This window comes from Helianthus annuus, chromosome 14 (genome assembly GCF_002127325.2).
Source record: "Helianthus annuus cultivar XRQ/B chromosome 14, HanXRQr2.0-SUNRISE, whole genome shotgun sequence".
Taxonomy (NCBI): Eukaryota; Viridiplantae; Streptophyta; class Magnoliopsida; order Asterales; family Asteraceae; genus Helianthus; species Helianthus annuus.
In genome coordinates this window covers 111,255,709-111,275,916 of record NC_035446.2, presented here as the reverse complement: position 1 = coordinate 111,275,916, position 20,208 = coordinate 111,255,709, and the positions used below count along the sequence as shown (strand labels likewise).

Sequence of the window (20,208 nt, the reverse complement as noted above, 5' to 3'; positions counted from 1 at the left end):
TTAAATATATTATTTTATTTACCTTACTCCGTTTTTAATGAAACTTAGGTTAAAACGTAGATAAAAATATGCTCGTTCTAATGACATATTCGTCGTTTTATAAAACGTCATATTTTAAAAGTTATACAAGAAAAACGAGTGAAGCAGCTGAATTAATATAACTAAGCTAGCTAGCTAGCACGTCAAGCTAGCTAGCAAGCACGTCAATGTCCCACATCGCCCAGAAAGGAATTGAGGTGCCTGCTTGCTTCACATATATATAGGAGTTAAATGGTAGGATTTTAGATACACCAAAATTTTAACGGGAACGCTCTAGTATTGAGAATCCCGCGTATACGATACCCCGTTGGGTGTTGTTAGTAGTCGTTTTTGGAGCACGAGTAGGAGCAGGAGTAGGGAAACTCTACATCAACGTGTCGTAGATAGTCTTGAGGTATACTCTCGTTTAAGTTTATGTTTAGTTATTTATTATTTATTTTTAGTAGTTAATATTAGTTTTATTATTAGTAATAATATATTAGTGGTAGTAGTGTTAGTATTATTTTTAGGTACTAGGGTTATTGTCAGGGGCGGGTATTGGGTAGCCTAGCCTTAGTTAGGCATGGACTGATCAACCATGCTTAAACAAGGTAGGGTTAACCAACATCCAACCATGATAATGACTAGTTAGGTGTACCATTACCTAACTTAGGATTATGTAAATTGTGTCAGGACCTTGAGATAGTACCTGATCATACTATCAATTGTATCAACGGTTAGCTACTAGCAAGAGGTGAGTTTTATGAATGCTTTTCAAATGTGAACATGCTTGTCCTAAACTGTAATAATATGGCATGACTGTTGTACGCATGTATATAACCTGAGCATGATATACACATGATATTTGTGGTCCCTTATATGTGCCGCTACGGCAGGACTTGTCGGTACTACACCTGTGGTGTAGTGGGCATTAACTGTATGGTTATGTAAGTTACGTGGTAACGTTGGGTTATGATAACATGGGCGGGTACAAGTCATGATTAAATAAGGTGAATTGTAAATTGTGTATATTCATAAACTCACCAGTGTAATATCTGACGTCTTTTAAGCATGTGTCACAGGAAATGATGGTTAGTCTTGGGCGGGTTGTTTATCTCGGATAGGCGTGACTAGTGAAATAAAGTATCTCAAACTTTCTTATCTGGTGGAAATTTTGCGTGATCAGCTAATAGTAGTTTGACCAAACTTTGTACCTTTAAGTTTCCAACTTTTGTACATTACCGTTCGTATCAATAACATAAGTGTTTACTGGTAAGTTGGTATCAATTATGTATGGTGCATCCTTATCTGGGTGTGGTGTCACAGTTGGTATCAGAGCCAAAGGTTTTAGCGAATTAGGTATTTGGTATGGATACCTAGGATTCAACCTAAGAGAACACGCAAGCTTATGTAATTTTTAGGATGCTCTGGCTGACTTTGAAATACGAATAATAGATAAATCCGGGTATGAACTTACTAAGGTGTTGTTTGTTTTTTCTGCAGAAAAAGGTCTGCAGTCTGCGGACCACATCTGCTGACATCTGCAGGAGAAGAGGTGGACCAAACGTCTGCAGTCTGCAAGGAGAAGAGTGTTTGTTTTTTTATTCTACAAAAACCACTTCATCCCCACCCAAATCAGTCCACCACCACTGTACACTCCTCTCTTCTCTCTGCCTTCATCCCCACCCAAATCAGTCCACCACCACCGTCCCACCCCCACTTCCGACATCCGTCCACCACCACCGTCCCACCCCCACTGCCGACATCCTTCCACCACCACCACCACCTACCCTTTAACTTTCTCTCTCTAAACCACCCACCCCCACTAATCGAACAATTCAACAATCAAATCCACCAAAACACTAACCTGAGACCAGAGCAAACCTGAGACCAGACCTAATCGACGGTGGTACGTTGCCTTCGACGGTTGTACGGAGGAGGTGGAGGTCGACGTGGGGGCCGACGGAGGAGGTGGAGCTCGACGTGGGCGGCGGCGGAGGTGGAGATGCGGCTGGAGAAGGTGGAGGTTCGCTGGAGAAGGAGAAGATGGCAGGTGTCGGCTGGATGGAGGTGGAGATCGATGTGTGGTGGCTTCGACGGAGGTGGAGATGGACATCGATGGAGGTGAGGGCTTCAACGGAGGTGGAGATGGAGAACGATGGAGGTGTCGGCTGGATAGAGGTGGAGATCGAAGGAGGTGTCTGGCTAAATGGATGCTAGGGTCATCTCTTTTGAAAGAGCAGAGAGGAAGGTAGAGGTTAGAAGACCTTTGCAGACACTAGTCCACATCTGCTTGAGGAAGTGGTCTCGAAGACCTTTTTTTATAAAAGCACTTCAAGAAAACAAACACTCTGCAAGACAAAAAGGTCTGCGCGCGTCTGCGCGGCGCAGACAAAAGAGACCAGGAAGAGCTTTTGGGAAAAAACAAACAGCACCTAAGGATATAGAGTCATTAGAAAATACCCATAGTAATAATTACAACCTATAATTCCTCATTTCGTTACCACTTTGTACACACTGCCCTTAACAATAATTACTCGTAAATCTTGTCTTCTTTACTCATTAGGAGAAAATAATAGTAATAATAATAATAATAATAATAATAATAATAATAATAATAAAATCTAAAAGATAAAATGTAATACGTATATGTGGTATACATGAAGTGCATATATATAATGATACTTGTGTATTATTTGAGTAAGTAATATTTCTTCTCAATCAAGTATCATAGAGTAAAAAAAAATGAAGGCGGCCAATAGCGTAGTCCATTGTTAATATAAATAGATGCCAACCTCCTTCATACAAATCATACACAACCTTCTGTCGCACATAAAGCACATGAGCAGGTTAGTAGTATGTTTAGTTAAACATTAATTCTTTTAAGTTTCAATATTAAAAATCTTTACTATGATTAATTAATTTATAAATTTAATTATAGTAAAATGTTCATAGTAGAGTTATATTTTCAACATGTTACATTTGAAAAATATTGTATTATGTGAATTAATTATTCTAAGTGCTCATTAATAAATAGAATATTGAAGTAGTATTTTTCATGAAAAATATAGAAAATGTCGGCAGAACCTTCGGTTAACATCAATCGTCAACCTAACCCATCAGTTAATCCTGCTCGTCATAGCGAACCTGTAAACTTAGGAGATGACATGATCGATCGGATTGTCGCCCGAGTTGCGCAAATCCTTGCCAACGCACAGGGACGCGAACGTCAGAATACAGAATGATCAGGGCAATCTGAGGGAAGCACTGCACCTACACCTACACCAACTCCACGAGAAGAACCTCGCCCGGAAAAGAAGGTAGATGATACGAAAGTATCTAAAGCTATAGAAACAGAAATCTCTAAAGAATGTAATTACAATACTTTCATTTCATGTAATCCTCCTTCATTCGACGGGAAGAAAGGTGCTATTGAGGCACATGAATGGCTAAGTGAGGTAGAAACCATTCTAGCCGTCAGTGATTGCCATGAAAGAAATAAAGTTAGGTTTGCTGTTCATTTGTTTAAATCCGAAGCCTTATTTTGGTGGAGGATACAAAAGCAAACTAGAGGTGATGATCTGGCACATCGCCTGAGTTGGAAGGAGTTTTCAGAACTGTTTACAAATTACTTCTGTCCACCAAGCGAAACTGACAGAATAGAAAAGGAATTTTTGCATCTTGAACTCGGGAATAAGACATACCGGGAATATGTCACCAAATTCAATGAAATGTCTCGAATAGTGTCTTACTTGGTGAACCCTGAAGAAAATCGTATTCGAAGATTCCTGTGGGGACTCCCCACAGAATATCGCACGTTTATCAAGTCTACCAAACCAACTACCTATCATGATGCGGTAGAGGCTGGGGCAACTATCGCCACTGAGATCCAACAAAAGAAAACCCCAGAAACTATCCCGAAAAGCAAATGGGAAAACTACCAAGAACAAAAGAAACCCAATTACAGAGATTTCAAGAGGCAACGAGGACCCCCACCTAGGTGCCCAACTTGTGGAAAAGGACATTCCGGTCCATGTAACCAGTTAGTCTGTAGAAACTGTAAGAAACCTGGACACAACTATCGTGATTGTAGAGAGCCACGTAAGTGTTTTAAATGTGGAGAGACGGGCCACTATAGTGATAGCTGTCCTAAGAGGAATGAGGAACCTAATAAAGCAAGAGGGAGAGCTTTTGTTCTGAATACTGAAGAGGCTCGTAGGAACCCTGATGTCATAACAGGTACATTTCTCCTTAACAACTTTTATGCTAAAATACTATTTGATACTGGTGCTGATAGAAGTTTTATATCTGAGCACTTTAGAGTTTTGATTAATCAGACTCCTTGTAAGCTAGATAAGCCATTTATAGTAGAACTAGCAGATGGGAGGGAAGAAGAAATTGTGAGTGTGGTAAAGGATTGTACCATCCAGATTAGTAAGACCCCAATATCCATAGACTTACTACCACTAAAACTTGGAGAGTTCGACGTAGTAATAGGAATGGATTGGTTATCTAGTCACCAAGCTCATATATTGTGTGATAAGAAGCAAATTCAAATTAAGAACCCAAAAGGGGGAACTGTAACAATTGATGGGGAAAGACCTAGTAAACCCATAAGTTTTATTTCCATGATAAAAGTATCCAAGTGTATTCAAAAGGGTCATTTAGCTTACCTAGTATATGCACTAGAGGCAAAGGAAGAAAAGAAACTAGAAGAGGTAGCAGTAGTGGCTGAATTCCCTGAAGTATTCCCTGAAGATCTTCCCGGATTACCACCTGACAGACAAATTGAGTTTAGAATCGACTTGATCCCAGGAGCAACCCCTATTGTCAAAGCCCCGTACCGCCTTGCCCCGACTGAAATGAAAGAGTTGAGAAACCAACTCTAGGAGTTACTGGACAAAGGATTCATACGTCCTAGCACGTCACCATGGGGAGCGTCGATTCTCTTTGTCAAGAAGAAAGATGGCTCAATGAGGATGTGTATTGATTATAGAGACCTGAATAAGACCACTATAAAGAATTGATACCCACTCCCAAGAATCGATGATCTTTTTGATCAATTACAAGGCGCAAGCTACTTCTCGAAGATAGACCTAAGATCTGGGTATCATCAATTAAAGGTTAGAGAAGAAGATATACCCAAGACTGCCTTTAGGACAAGGTATGGTCACTACGAGTTCCTAGTGATGCCTTTCGGCCTCACTAATGCACCAGCTACCTTCATGGACCTTATGAACCAAGTCTGCAAACCATACTTGGATCAATTTGTAATCGTCTTCATAGATGATATCCTAATCTACTCTAAGAGTAGAGAAACACACGAGGGTCATCTCCGTGCCATACTTAAGTTACTAAAAGAAGAAAAACTTTATGCCATGTTCAGTAAGTGTGAATTCTGGACTAGGGAAGTCCAATTTTTAGGGCATGTTGTTAATGAAAAAGGCATACAAGTGGACCCTACAAAGATTGAAGTAGTTAAGAATTGGGAGGCACCAAGAAATCCCACAGAAATTCGACGTTTCCTAGGGCTAGCAGGGTATTATAGAAGGTTCATTCAAGATTTCTCTAAGATAGCGATGCCTCTAACGACACTGACTCAGAAAAATACCCCATTTGTCTGGGGCAACCAACAAGAAGAAGCTTTTAATCTTTTGAAAACAAAGTTATCCAGTGCCCCAGTACTTGCATTACCCGAGGGTACCGAAGATTTTGTAGTATATTGTGATGCTTCTCATTATGGACTGTGTTGATGCAAAGAGGCAAAGTTATCGCCTATGCATCTCGACAGTTAAAGATACATGAAAGAAATTACACCACCCATGATCTAGAACTCGGAGCAGTAGTATTTGCCCTCAAGATATGGAGGCATTACTTATATGGAACTAAGTGTGTGATCCACACTGATCACCAAAGCCTAAAGTATATATTTGAGCAAAAGATGTTGAACATGAGACAGAGGAGATGGGTGGAGTTGTTGAATGACTATGATTGTGAAATTCGTTACCATCCAGGAAAAGCTAATGTAGTAGCAGATGCCCTTAGTCGGAAGGACAAAGTTAAACCTTTAAGAATACGTGCATCTAGAATTGAAGTGAAAATAGGTTTACTAGAACGAATTAAGGATGCACAGACACATGCCCTGAAAGTTGAGCAGATTAACAAAGAAAGGATGGTGGGAAAACAAGAACTACTTGTTAAAGGAGAAGATGGAATACTAAGACTCCACAATAGGATTTGGATACCTATTGTGGGAGGACTCAGCGATATGGTGATGGATGAAGCACATAGATCAAAGTATACAATGCATCCTGGCAGTACGAAGATGTACAAGAATATTCGAGATGAATATTGGTGGCCAGGGATGAAGCAATCAATCAATGAATATGTGGAAAAATGCATGACGTGTTCACAGGTCAAAACAGAACATCAGAAGCCTGCAGGATGTTTAATCCAACCTGAGATCCCTAAATGGAAATGGGAGATGATAACCATGGATTTCATTAATAAACTTCCACGAACTAAGAATGGTCACAATACTATTTGGGTTATAGTAGATCGTTTAACTAAGTCTGCTCATTTCTTGCCAATATGAGAAGATTATAAAATGGATAAATTAGCAAGAATTTATGTCAAAGAAATTGTCACCCGTCATGGAGTACCTATCTCCATTATATCAGATAGAGATAGCCGTTTTACGTCCAGATTTTGGCAAAGCTTCCAAAAGGAATTGGGAACAAAAGTAAATTTAAGTACGGCTTATCACCCACAGACAGATGGCCAAAGTGAAAGAACCATACAAACACTGGAAGACATGCTTAGGGCATGTGTGATAGACTTTGGAGGAAACTGGGATGAGCATTTACCTCTAATAGAGTTTGCATACAATAACAGTTATCACGCAAGCATCAAGGCGGCTACGTTTGAAGCACTATATGGAAGAAAGTGTCGTACCGCAGTTTGTTGGACTGAGATTGGTAGAAATACATTAGCTGGACCCGAAATTATTGAAGAAACTACCAATAAAATCATACAAATCCGAGAAAGAATGAAGACTGCTAGAGATAGACAGAAAAGTTATGTTGACAGACGAAGAAGACCCTTAGAATTTCAAGTTGGCGACAAGGTATTACTTAAGGTCTCGCCTTGGAAAGGTATCATTCGTTTCAGGAAGAAAGGAAAACTAAGTCCGCGCTATATTGGACCATTTGAGATAATCGAAAGAGTTGGTCCTGTAGCATATAGGTTAAAATTGCCAACAGAATTACAAGGAATTCATGACACGTTTCACGTGTCAAATTTAAGAAAGTGTCTAGCGGACGAGTCACTTAAGATACCCTGGCAGGAGATCCAGATCAATGACAAGTTGAACTTCACAGAGCGCCCCATTCAGATCATAGATCGACGCATAAAGAAATTAAGAAACAGGGAGTTTCCTCTAGTACGAGTCAAATGGGATGCAAGGAGAGGACCTGAAGAGACATGGGAAAAAGAAGACGAGATGAAACAAAAATATCCACATCTCTTTGCTTAAATTTCGCGGACGAAATTTCTATAAGGTGGGGAGAGTTGTAACATCCTGTTTTGTGAACCAATAAAATTATATTTAAAAATTATAATTTATATATTGTTGAACGACTAAGTAACGAGTAAAATGGTTAGTTGAAATATTTAGTTGAAATATGAGACATCTGTACAAGCCCTGGCTATTATAAGAGATCGTTTAATATTAATAATTAAATATATTATTTTATTTACCTTACTCCGTTTTTAATGAAACTTAGGTTAAAACGTAGATAAAAATATGCTCGTTCTAATGACATATTCGTCGTTTTATAAAACGTCGTATTTTAAAAGTTATACAAGAAAAACGAGTGAAGCAGCTGAATTAATATAACTAAGCTAGCTAACTAGCACGTCAAGCTAGCTAGCAAGCACGTCAATGTCCCACATCGCCCAGAAAGGAATTGAGGTGCCTGCTTGCTTCACATATATATAGGAGTTAAATGGTAGGATTTTAGATACACCAAAATTTTAACGGGAACGCTCTAGTATTGAGAATCCCGCGTATACGATACCCCGTTGGGTGTTGTTAGTAGTCGTTTTTGGAGCACGAGTAGGAGCAGGAGTAGGGAAACTCTACATCAACGTGCCGTAGATAGTCTTGAGGTATACTCTCGTTTAAGTTTATGTTTAGTTATTTATTATTTATTTTTAGTAGTTAATATTAGTTTTATTATTAGTAATAATATATTAGTGGTAGTAGTGTTAGTATTATTTTTAGGTACTAGGGTTATTGTCAGGGGCGAGTATTGGGTAGCCTAGCCTTAGTTAGGCATGGACTGATCAACCATGCTTAAACAAGGTAGGGTTAACCAACATCCAACCATGATAATGACTAGTTAGGTGTACCATTACCTAACTTAGGATTATGTAAATTGTGTCAGGACCTTGAGATAGTACCTGATCATACTAGCAATTGTATCAACGGTTAGCTACTAGCAAGAGGTGAGTTTTATGAATGCTTTTCAAATGTGAACATGCTTGTCCTAAACTGTAATAATATGGCATGACTGTTGTACGCATGTATATAACCTGAGCATGACATACACATGATATTTGTGGTCCCTTATACGTGCCGCTACGGCGGGATTTGTCGGTACTACACCTGTGGTGCCTGTGGTGTAGTGGGCATTAACTGTATGGTTATGTAAGTTACGTGGTAACGTTGGGTTATGATAACATGGGCGGGTACAAGTCATGATTAAATAAGGTGAATTGTAAATTGTGTATATTCATAAACTCACCAGTGTAATATCTGACGTCTTTTAAGCATGTGTCACAGGAAATGATGGTTAGTCTTGGGCGGGTTGTTTATCTCGGATAGGCGTGACTAGTGAAATAAAGTATCTCAAACTTTCTTATCTGGTGGAAATTTTGCGTGATCAGCTAATAGTAGTTTGACCAAACTTTGTACCTTTAAGTTTCCAACTTTTGTACATTACCGTTCGTATCAATAACGTAAGTGTTTACTGGTAAGTTGGTATCAATTGTGTATGGTGCATCCTTATCTGGGTGTGGTGTCACAACCAGTGTACGCACGCTTTGCTGGCGGTGCATTGGTGACTGGTGCCGCTACTTGGCGGTGTTGAGGCTGCGGTTGAGCAGGTACTGATTGGAGCGGGGCAGCAGTAGTGCAGCGCAATTTTTGCTACTTTTGTTGTTGTTCTTCCTCTTACGACGAGAGGACTTTGAAGACTATGGAGCGGCAGCGGTTTCAGCGGTTGCAGCGGTGGTAGCTTGATGCAGATTCTTGGAAGCTTTGTCCCAGTACCCAGCTTTGACTCGCTTGTCGTTGATCTCAGCGGCGAGTAGAAAAGTTTCCTCAATTGTCGTCGTCTTTGCAGCTTGAACGAAATCAGCCACGCAATCCGGAAGAGCACGGATATACTTTTTGATGGTGATTTCGGGCGTCTTAATTGGTCTGGACGGATTATGCCTAGCTGCTTGAAGCGAGCGGTCAAAGCAGCGTTGTCACCATCCTTCTGCTTCAGATGCCAGAACTCATCCTCCAACTTTTGGAGCTCGTGGGGAGGGCAGAACTCTTTCATCATCAGGTCCTTCAGCTCGTCCCACGTCAAACCATAAGTTGCGTCGTTTCCTCTCTTGTTTCTCTTGGTCGTCCACCAGTCTAAAGCGCGGGACTGGAAGACGCCGGTGGCGTTAACAGTTTGGAGATTGTCAAGACAGTTGCTCTGACACAGGGTGACTTCAATCGTATCAAACCATTGAAACATGTCCGTAGGACCATCTTCGCCGGTAAATTCCTTTGGACCGCAAGCTTTGAATTGCTTGAAGCTAAAAGCAACTTTTGGCGAATTTGTTCGGGACTCTTCAGATGACTTGCTAGCGTTTTCATTCAATTCACTGACGATCTGAGGGATGACTTTCTCTATCTGCTTAGCGACCAGAGAGGCGATGCTTTTGTCATCGTGGTTGCGGCGAGCTTATCGAGAGTGAAAGAATCCAAATAACGACATTGTCTACAACAGACATCGCTATATGATTCAAACGCTATACAATTTTAATTAACCCTAGTATAGACTAGCGATTCATCCAAAGTCTGCTTTATAAGGCACAGGAACACGTCTATTATACAACCACATAAGCACAAAATCACATAAGCATATAATCACAGAACACATAAGCACGTAGGGGCACGTAAACACGTAAGGCACAGAAGCACAAGAGGCAGTCAAAATACAGAAACCTATCCTTCAAAGTTCGCGCGTTCGAGAATGGCGATTGTGATTAGCGAGTACACCGCGAGTATCATAGCATGCGATTATCCACAAGTAACAATGATTTGTTAGCGATTTGAGATAGATGTGCAGTGCGAATCGTGTGTGTCGATCAAAGCGAAAACGAAAAGCGAATAAATCACCAAAATCATGACACATAAACAGTTAAAATCACATAAAACACATAAAATCCACAAAAAAGCGAAGAATTATCAGAGTTAGCGGTGGCGAACTCCTGAATCGAAACACATAGAATCAGCGATTGCGAGATTGAAATCGAGGATAGATTGCCTAAGGCTTGATAGGCGTCGACTACCCAAAGTACTTTGACTATTCACAAGGACTTTTGGTACACACTTTGGCCTTCGGGACTGTGCTCTTGCCTCGACTTCGGGCGAACGACACGCATCCTTCCAGTTACGAGGTGACTTCAAGTCGTTGGAGTCCGTCGAGACTTTGGTGAGAGTTTTATAAAACAAAAATAAGAACGGAACAAGTCGTCGAGGTTCGGGTTTCACCCCTGACTTAACAACTTCGTTCCTACTTTGTTAGAAATAGAGAAGAAAATCTGCGTTAAAGTACGGATTTCACACCTGATTCACACAAATTCTCCTGTTTATAGATAAAATGTGGGTCGAACAAGCGATTTAGTCGAGAGTTTGCGGTTTTCACACATAATCTCGACCTAATCACTCGTTCATTTTGAAAATTAGAGTGCAGTGATAGTGTAGTGTAAGCGAGAATAGCGAGATATAGCAAGTAAGCTCGTACAAAACCCTTTCGGGGCATGCACAAGTCGGTCTGTTAGTACTTAGACTATAGACTAGGTCGTTTCTAAGACATCGACACGGACTAGGTCGAGTCTTGCCTAATTCCCTATAGTTATGGCTCTGATACCAATCTGTCACACCCCAACCTATGGTGGAAACATCAGGGCGCGGCATTGAGCGAAACAGATTGTCCAGGAGAATCCATACCAACTATTAGTTATAATATATTAAAGGTTCATGTCCCATACCACAAACATATAAAATAAAAACAGTTATTACAGACATTGTTCTCAAAGACAAGTTATCCATTCCGACAACTCAGATTTCATTAAATTGTTTGTTTCTAAGACTCCATCCTAACTTGATTCCCACAAAGCAGCAAACATCCTAAGCACCTGTCACATACGTTAAAATAAAGGTCAATACACATAGTGTAAAGGTGAGCATATAAGTTTGATAATAATAATAGAGTTCGAAATCGATTGCGCATAACCAGCATGTACAACGTATAATGTGAAGCATGTAAGTTATCGATAAAGATTCTATCAATACCAATGACTGCGATTTGACTGCGAGTAACGAGTGCGCATCACATGTTCACCACTGCGAACACGTGAAGTAATATCCTTAACAACCCATGAGTAAACAGGTGCTGAGTCCAAACTATAGTACTATCGTTGCTAAGGCAAGTAGACAACAATCAATGTGTAAACATAACAAACAAGCATTCATCGAGTCACGCATAACATGCAATAGTGGTTAGCGTATAAATAGTGTTTGCGTTGTGTGTTGATGTGATTTGAATATAGATAACGTATGTAACACCCAAAAGTGCGTAAAGCAAAAAGGGATCGGGTATACTCACAGATTGTGTTTAACAAGTAAACACTCTCTTGGATTGAAGGGAGCGGTGAGAGAGATTAGCCTGAACAGTTAACGATAGCATAAACGATAAGCGGCACGTAAAACGGTGCAAAGGCGGTAAGTGTCGAATGGTAATCCGATCGGATGGCAAGTCGATCGGATGTCAATCTGTTCGGATGGTCATCCGATCGGATGGCCATTCGATTGGGTTGACATCTTGTTTGGTAAAGATGTGCTTGAGTATGATGGCTTTGAAGTTTTCGTTGTAGCATTTTGAAAACAGAGAAGTATCTCTACCCTTCAGGTTGATCGATCGAACCGCGACTCGATCGGGTAACGGTCCGATTGGTAGGACACTTAGTGAGAACAAGTTCACAGCAGGGTTGCCACGCGATCGGATAGCAATCCGATCGGGTGGCAATCCGTTGGTCACTGTTCATGCATTGAACATGTTGAAAATTGTTTAAGTGTTGAAGTCCCAAATGCCACATGGTCGGATGGTTGTTCGATGGGATGGCAATCCAATCGGACGGTAATCCCTTTGACGTTCAACACCTTGAAAAGTTGAAATAAAAAGTTTAAGTGTGGAACCAAGTGTAAGCCGATCGGATGGATGTCCGATCGCATGGCTGTCCGATCGGATGGCTGTCCGATCTGATGGCAATTCGATCGGACGGAAATCCGTCCCAACGACTTGATCGTTCAGGACACTAGATTGTTTTGAAGTTTTTCGGTTTTGATCGAGACAATGTGATAACGTGATAAACAACAGAAACCTCGTCGAGGCTCAAGCAACCCGATCGGACAGGTACCACCCTAGTCCGACCAGTTAACTGTTCGAGACGGTTTTTAATGTTTAACCCGAAATCGGTAGTCTCTTGAATAAAAACCAGATCTTGAACCAACACATCACTAAGAAGGAGTAGAAGATCAGAACAAGCTCTGATTCTATCGGTTTTGAGTGCATTGAATGTAAAAGAGTTGAAATAAAGTTAGAAAACCATCCTTCAATCCTTTTAACCATGAATATGTGTAGATCTATGCGAAAACATTGCTTAATCTTGTGGAAATCCTTCAGATCTGAGTTGTTCTTGATGGAATGAGGCCAATACTTGAAGTTCATAAGAACTCCATGATGACATCATCCTAGAACACCTCAAACCCATTGATTTCACGGTTAAAAGTTAAGATTCAAAGGTGAAAAAGATGAAGGAGTGCGTGTAGATCATACAAGTACAAGATTTAGGTTGAAAACTTATAAAATCGCAAGGAATCGAGAGAAATAGAGGCTGAAGTGCGTCTGGGTCGAGTAGAGAGCTGTCACATCAAGTGATGTGACAAGTGAGAGTATTTATAGGGTTTCCCAAAAAGGAAAGTGCAAAGGGTCGAGTGGGTCACCGATCGGATGACAGTCCGATCGGATGGCAACCCGATCGGATGGCAATCCGATCGGTTGGCCATCCGATCGAGTGGTCACTCGATCGAGTGGCTCCGACGATTGAGTTTTGGTGTTTCGCATCGTGCGTTGGGTTTTGCGATGCGTTTAAGCGAGTTTGCGATGCGATAGATTAATGATAAACACACAACAATTATATCTAACATACAATCATCATAATTAACTGGCGTTTAGCGTTTGCGATTCGATTGCGATAGAGTTGCGATTGCGTTTCGATTTATCACCACAGCATAAACATAAATAAACATGCACAAGTAACACATAAAGAGCACACACACGTAAAACAATATCCGGAACACATAATTCGAGTTGCGAATGCGATTGCGATGCGATAAGCGATAAAGCAATAAAACATGCGATAAATAACGATTAAACCTCGATTATTAACAAGTACTCCACATAATACAACTAATGAGATAAAATAAATAGATAGATTACAAGTCAAATAAGTCAAAACAGTAGTTGAGCAAGGAGTGACAGATCGCAATTAGCAATCTTTTCTTCCTTTAACTTCAATCTTGACTTTAACTTTGACTTTCGTAACACGGGGTGTTACATATGCAACAAAGATAACGCTTATAAGAATATATCTCATAAAGATTTAGAAGATAAATAAAAATTAAAAGAGATACAAACGCTTACTAAATATAAAATTTGTCAAATCAAATAGAGAGCCATTCATGAAAGACATAAGCCACCTTCCTTATATTATGGAACTAGGTATTTTTTTTCATGGCTCATTTTAGCGGTTGTGATAGGAGAGAAAATTTCAAATAAGAGAAATAACTATTTCCACTATCATGAGAGGTTTGTATTAATCATATATTATATTGACTGCATAGAATTTAACCAACTTTTGGGAACTTTTGGACAATCATGACTCTTAGATTTGTTTAAGAATAAATCTTGACCGTGTAAACTTAAGAAAATAATTGAAAAAGCGGCAGTTTTTTGGAGGTTGAGCGCTCTCTCTCCTGATTTACGAGAATTTCCGAATTTATAGTGTACACGTTCTCAGGTTTCTCTCCAATTTTTTCTCCACGTCTTAGTCTCTTCCCATAACGAATCACCCATAAAATTCCTTAATCTCTAATTCCACCGCTATGTTCTGCTCTTTGCCCTTCCTTAATATCCTGTTCTTGAACTGGCACACTTGCTACAAAATCACATCTAAACCCTAATCGAAACTCGCCTGCACCACCATCTCTCTCGCTCGAGCCACATAGATTTCTAACCCCAGGATGCACACCTCTGTGAACCATTGTTCTGGTTGTTCAATTTCAACATCTCCAATCCACGGGCTACTTAGATACATCAGAATGTGTTTCCCCGGTTTACAATAATTTATTGGATAGATTTGGGTTAATTGACTAATTAAGTTACAAAATTCTATTCGGCAATGAGAATGATTTCCTACATATACAAAAACCAAATGGGGGAATAGTGTCAGGCAGCTGCCTGACACTCCCCCATTGGACCAACCATTTTATTGTTTTGTATTCGTTTTAAAATTACGGTTTCGTCCTTAATTTAAAATATTTTTACGGTTTTGCCCCCACTTCAAAATAAAATTATGTTTTTGTCCCTCGCTCAAAATTACGGTTTTGCCCTCGGTTCAAAATTATGATTTTATCCCTATATTACAATTATATTTTTGGCCCCAGTTCAAAATAAATTTTTGCTTTTCTCCGAAACTAAAGCTGACGATTTTGCATTTTCGCCACGTTTCAAAAATTATGATTTCGCTTTCAGTTTAAAATTATGTTATTGCCCGGTTAAAAAAAAGTATGTTTCCCCCCCTCCCAATTCAAAATTACGATTTTGCCCTCAGTTCAAATTAAAAATATAGTTTTGTCCCCAGCTTAAAATTACGATTTTGTCCTTAGTGCAAAATTATATTACGATTTTGTCTCTGGTTTAAATTTATGGTATTGTCATCACTTTAACTTTTGGCAAATTATGATTTTACCCAAGTCAACAAATACAACTTTGCCCTCAGTTCAAATTACAGTATTGCTGTCGTTTTAATTTTTTTTTTTTTTTGCAAAACTATAAAAGTGTTTTTTTCTAATTAGTTGACTGGATTTAATTTTTTTCCATGTCAACGAGCTGCCTAACACTCGCTCATTAATCCTGACAAACTACAGTTTTGCCATGAGCTTAGAACTACGGTCTTATCATCGTTTTAGTTTTTTTTTTCCTAACAAAACCATAATAGTGCTTTTTTAATTGATTGAGAATTATTCGGTCATCGCCCCGCAACACGGGCGGGACATCAACTAGTTGATCAATAAAGAACACTTACAAGAAAATAATAATAAAAGTTTCCGAAGGTCCATCTAGTAGGGATCTGTCATCTGGCTCATGTAGTCGGCAGTGGCGGACCCAGGATTTTTGGACAATGGGGTCCAAAAAAAAAAAAAAACACAAAAAAACAAAGAAACAAGTATCAAACCCATGACCTTTTGTGTGTTAACAAGGGGTTTTACCACTGCACTAGGCTCACTTTCATTGTTATGGGGTCCAACTAAATTGTTTTATGGGGTCCATAGACAATTTTTATACTGTTTCTACTACTTTTTAAAAACGATTGGGGTCCGGGGACCCCGTTCCTCATAACGTAAGTCCGCCCCTGGCAGTCGGTCTTTGTTAGTGACTTTTAGTTTTTAGCCATTTATTTTAAAATAATTTTTAAACGTCATCTTTCTTATCTTTTTTCTTTGAAGTGTTCATTGCAAAGAACCAAAACCACCAGAAAAACCAACTCTTTTCTCTCGTTTATTCTCACACTAGCAGAAATTCAAGTAATAACAAACCTCGCCTTAATGAAGCTTCGCCACTGACGGGCTCTTTTACGTTTTTGGCCCGAGCCGGCCCCGCCTGACTCATGCCCAGGCCGGCCCTGGGTATACCCATCCCATATGTTTGGGTTTCGGGTATACTTGTCGGGTTCAGGTTTTTTTCCATCACTTTCTTGTAGTGATACCACCGCAACACGCAGATATGTTTTTTTTTTGTTTACACTCTTAACTTTGTTAGACCATCCACAATAAGCAACTTAAAAAACACCAAAAAACATGTATAGTCAGCTTCCACATCACAAAACCACTAATACTCAAAAACATTAAAAAAAAAAACTCACTCAATAAGAAAATCAAAAAACAATGCTACAAGCATACATCATCATCCTCACCTTTACCTTAGACCACCCGTAGTGGCCCAATTTTTGGGCGTTTTCTCAGAAATCCACGCCTCAAAACGCCGCCGCCACCGCCCCCTGGGCGTTGTTTTCAGAAAATGAGGGGGAGGCTTGTGTAAAGAACGCCGGTATAATGTTTCTCCATTATTGTTTGACCAATCAGAAGCTTTCAAGTATTATTTTTTGTTTTATTTTTTTAAAAGATAATAATTGGGTAATTATTGATAGGGCATTATTAGACATTATCACACTACACTCATATATGAAAAACGTCTCATAATACTCTTTTACTAACTGAGATGATAAATATCACACAACGCCCATGAATGAAGGCATTATTCATGTGTACACTACACAAGGTCTTATTACCCAACTCCTCCCTTTCGCCTCACTCCCTAACAACATTTTCCATTCTTCCATGTTCTTCAAAAATACAATGTAAAAATACCTTTAAAATAAGATAAAATAGGTGACTTGTAAAAATGAGAAAAAACAACCATTAAATATGAGCTATCGTGAATCTAACTATCTAATATTAATAAAAGAATCATGTTAATATTAAAAGAATCATGTTAATGCCACATGTTATTCTCTACTTAAAATTATATATTAATGCCATGTGGCATTTTCTCCTTTAATATTATTATTAATGCTTATTATTATTATATCATATTATATACAATTTATTAGTTTATACACAACAACAACAAATAAATACATATTGTTATTATATCATATTAATATATCCAATTTATTAATCTATACATAAGTATAGATAAATGCATAATACATAAAAATATTTATTTTATACTATTGTAGTATTTTATTTATATATTTTTATTTTCATATTTAACATTAATTTTTATTTTTTAAATCATTGTTGATCAAACCAAATTTGGTTATATACTTGTAGACCTAAATTGTCTAATCTAACCAATAATTTGTTTGCGAATAATTACACACAGGTATCTCTTAATTTAGCAATATGATTATTTTATTAATAATATATTAGATTAATATCCAATTATTATTATTATTGTTATTAATATATAACACATGTGGTGTCCGATAAAAAAATTTTTATTACGAATATAAATCTTTATTCAACGAATTTTATACCGCCATACCAATAAACCTAAAAGAACGAATATGATACATAGTTTAAAATTAAATTATATTATATTTTATATAATTTAGATTATATTTTAAATTATTTTTGTAATTTAATATCAACAATGATTAAGTTAAATAGAAGATATTTACATAGTCTTTTAAGTTCACATTTGAGCGATGATATAAATTAATGGGTGGCTTTTATCTGGATTAAAAAACACAATAAGTTAAATAAGTAAAAAGACAAAAATGCCCTTTATTAAACTGACTTTTTTATGAAGTTAATGGGCTGGATGAAAATAGAAAAAAAATGCAAAACTCAGGAACAAAGGAGAATAATTGTTATTGTTATTATTATTTGTTCTTAATTATTATATTATTATAATTATAATTATTGTTATCTAAGTCACTAGGTTATAGTCTATGTGTTACACGAGTTTACGTAACATATTGTCTTTGTTCAACTCGTGTAATACGCGGGTCTATAAACTAGTAATAATAATAAAAGACTCCAAATAATACCACATGGTATTCTTTCCTTCAACCTCATAAATTTTATTTATATTTATTTAATAAATTTCTTTTAATATTAATATTAATTAATAACCAATATATAGATATCACTTATTTTTATCCTTATTTTTATCTAAAATTAATAAATAATTTTAATTTTGTAATTTAGACCCTTTGTTTTTTGGGCAATTGGATTTTAACACCTCAAACTTTGAAGAACTGGCCGATAACACCCGCAACTAACATTTTGATCTGTGATACCCCAAACTTTTAATTTTGTTTGTCATTTCACCACTCAGTTAAAAAATGAGTAACTGAGTTAGTCTTCCATCCTAGCTGGCATCATTAATCCTACATGGCACCCATGACGTGGTAAACACATGTTATAAGAAGCAAATGGCAAGATGAGGTGGATTATTTGGAGTCTTATGTGTATATTTCAATTACTGTAATTAATATATACATAATAAACTATAAGTAATATATCTAATATATACATAATACATAATGTTGCAGAGAAAAAACACACAGTTTGTGTGTGTTTATGTCCCTCACCCTCTCCACCACCTACATCAACCACCACCCTCCACAACTGTCATCAACCACCACCGCCCCACCTGCGCAAAACTGATCCCTCTCTCTACCCCCTTTCTCTACATCTCTCTATCTCTCCCTCCCACACTCCACCGTCATCAACCACCACCGCCCCATCTGCGGTTAACTTGAAACCAAACTACCGGTGCCGGAAGAGACGACGACGGTGCTTATGTTTAGAGGAAATGATTTCAGCGATGGCGGCGAGGTTCCAACAAATCTTTGGTCAGTTCAGATCGTTTAGATTAGGGCTTTTTAGTGGTAGTTAGGGTTAGATTAGGGCGGTGGTTGTGGTGGTTTTGATGAGGGCAGTAGATCTGAGTCGATTTCAACAAAAGTGGGTTTTGATGAGGGCGGTGGTGGTGGGTTTTGAAGAGGAAAGAGGGTGGCGGTGATGGTGGATTTTGAAGAGGAAAGAGGGTGGCGGTGGTGATGGATTTTGAAAATGATATATAATTTGAAAGTTGCGTTTTGCAGATTATATAGAAATTAGTTTCGGTGGTGGTGGGTTTTGAAGAGGAAAGAGGGTGGCGGTGGTGGTGGATTTTGAAGAGGAAAGAGGGTGGCGGTGGTGGTGGATTTTGAAGAGGAAAGAGGGTAGCGGTGGTGATGGATTTCGAAAATGATATATAATTTGAAAGTTGTGTTTTGCAGATTATATAGAAATTAGTTTTGGGATGAAGATGATATAGAATTTGTATGTTGGATTTTGTAGAATGATATAGAAATTAAATTTAGGTTTTATTTTTTTTATTTGTTCTTGTTCATGAACTTGCAGATGAACTTTGAATGTAATGATATGAACATCTTGAATGTTTGAAAATGTTCTTGCTATTAAAATGATGAAACTGATATGAACATAGTCCCAGATCTTCAAAATGATGAAATTAGAATTTAGGATTTGTTATTGTTTTTTTTTTAATATTGTCAAAAATAGTCCACGTAGGATGCCAGCTAGGATGGAAGACTAACTCAGTTACTCATTTTTTAACTGAGTGGTGAAATGACAAACAAAATTAAAAGTTTGGGGTGTCACATATCAAAGTGTTAGTTGCGGGTGTTATCGGCCAATTCTTCAAAGTTAGAGGTGTTAAAATCCAATTGCCCTTGTTTTTTTTACTTTTAACCCAAATTTTTCGTCTTTTGCAATTTAATCCCAACTCTTTTTTATTTTCAATTTGGTCCACCATACTTTTCATCTTTCCCAAGTTTTTTGTTTCGTTTTAAAATTTGTAAGTTAACACACCACAACGTGTGTGTGGGGTTCAACATTTTTTCGTATATTTTTTCCCGTTTGACTGGCCCGTCGCGTCACATCTATTTTTCTGCGTTTGACAAGTTTGTACAACACGCGGGTCCTGGATGGACTTAGTTATTTTT

General features: G+C 38.2%; 1 long non-coding RNA gene and 1 pseudogene across 1 annotated transcript; both read left to right on the top strand.

The window, feature by feature from the left end:
- Positions 1-2,064: 2,064 nt before the first annotated feature.
- On the top strand, positions 2,065-7,584 carry LOC110907145 (annotated as a pseudogene).
- Positions 7,585-8,147: 563 nt separating this feature from the next.
- LOC110905743 lies at positions 8,148-8,991 on the top strand. Its single transcript, XR_002573385.2, has 3 exons — positions 8,148-8,187; positions 8,466-8,526; positions 8,864-8,991. It is a non-coding gene; the product is annotated as an uncharacterized LOC110905743 (long non-coding RNA).
- The last annotated feature ends 11,217 nt before the right edge of the window (positions 8,992-20,208 follow it).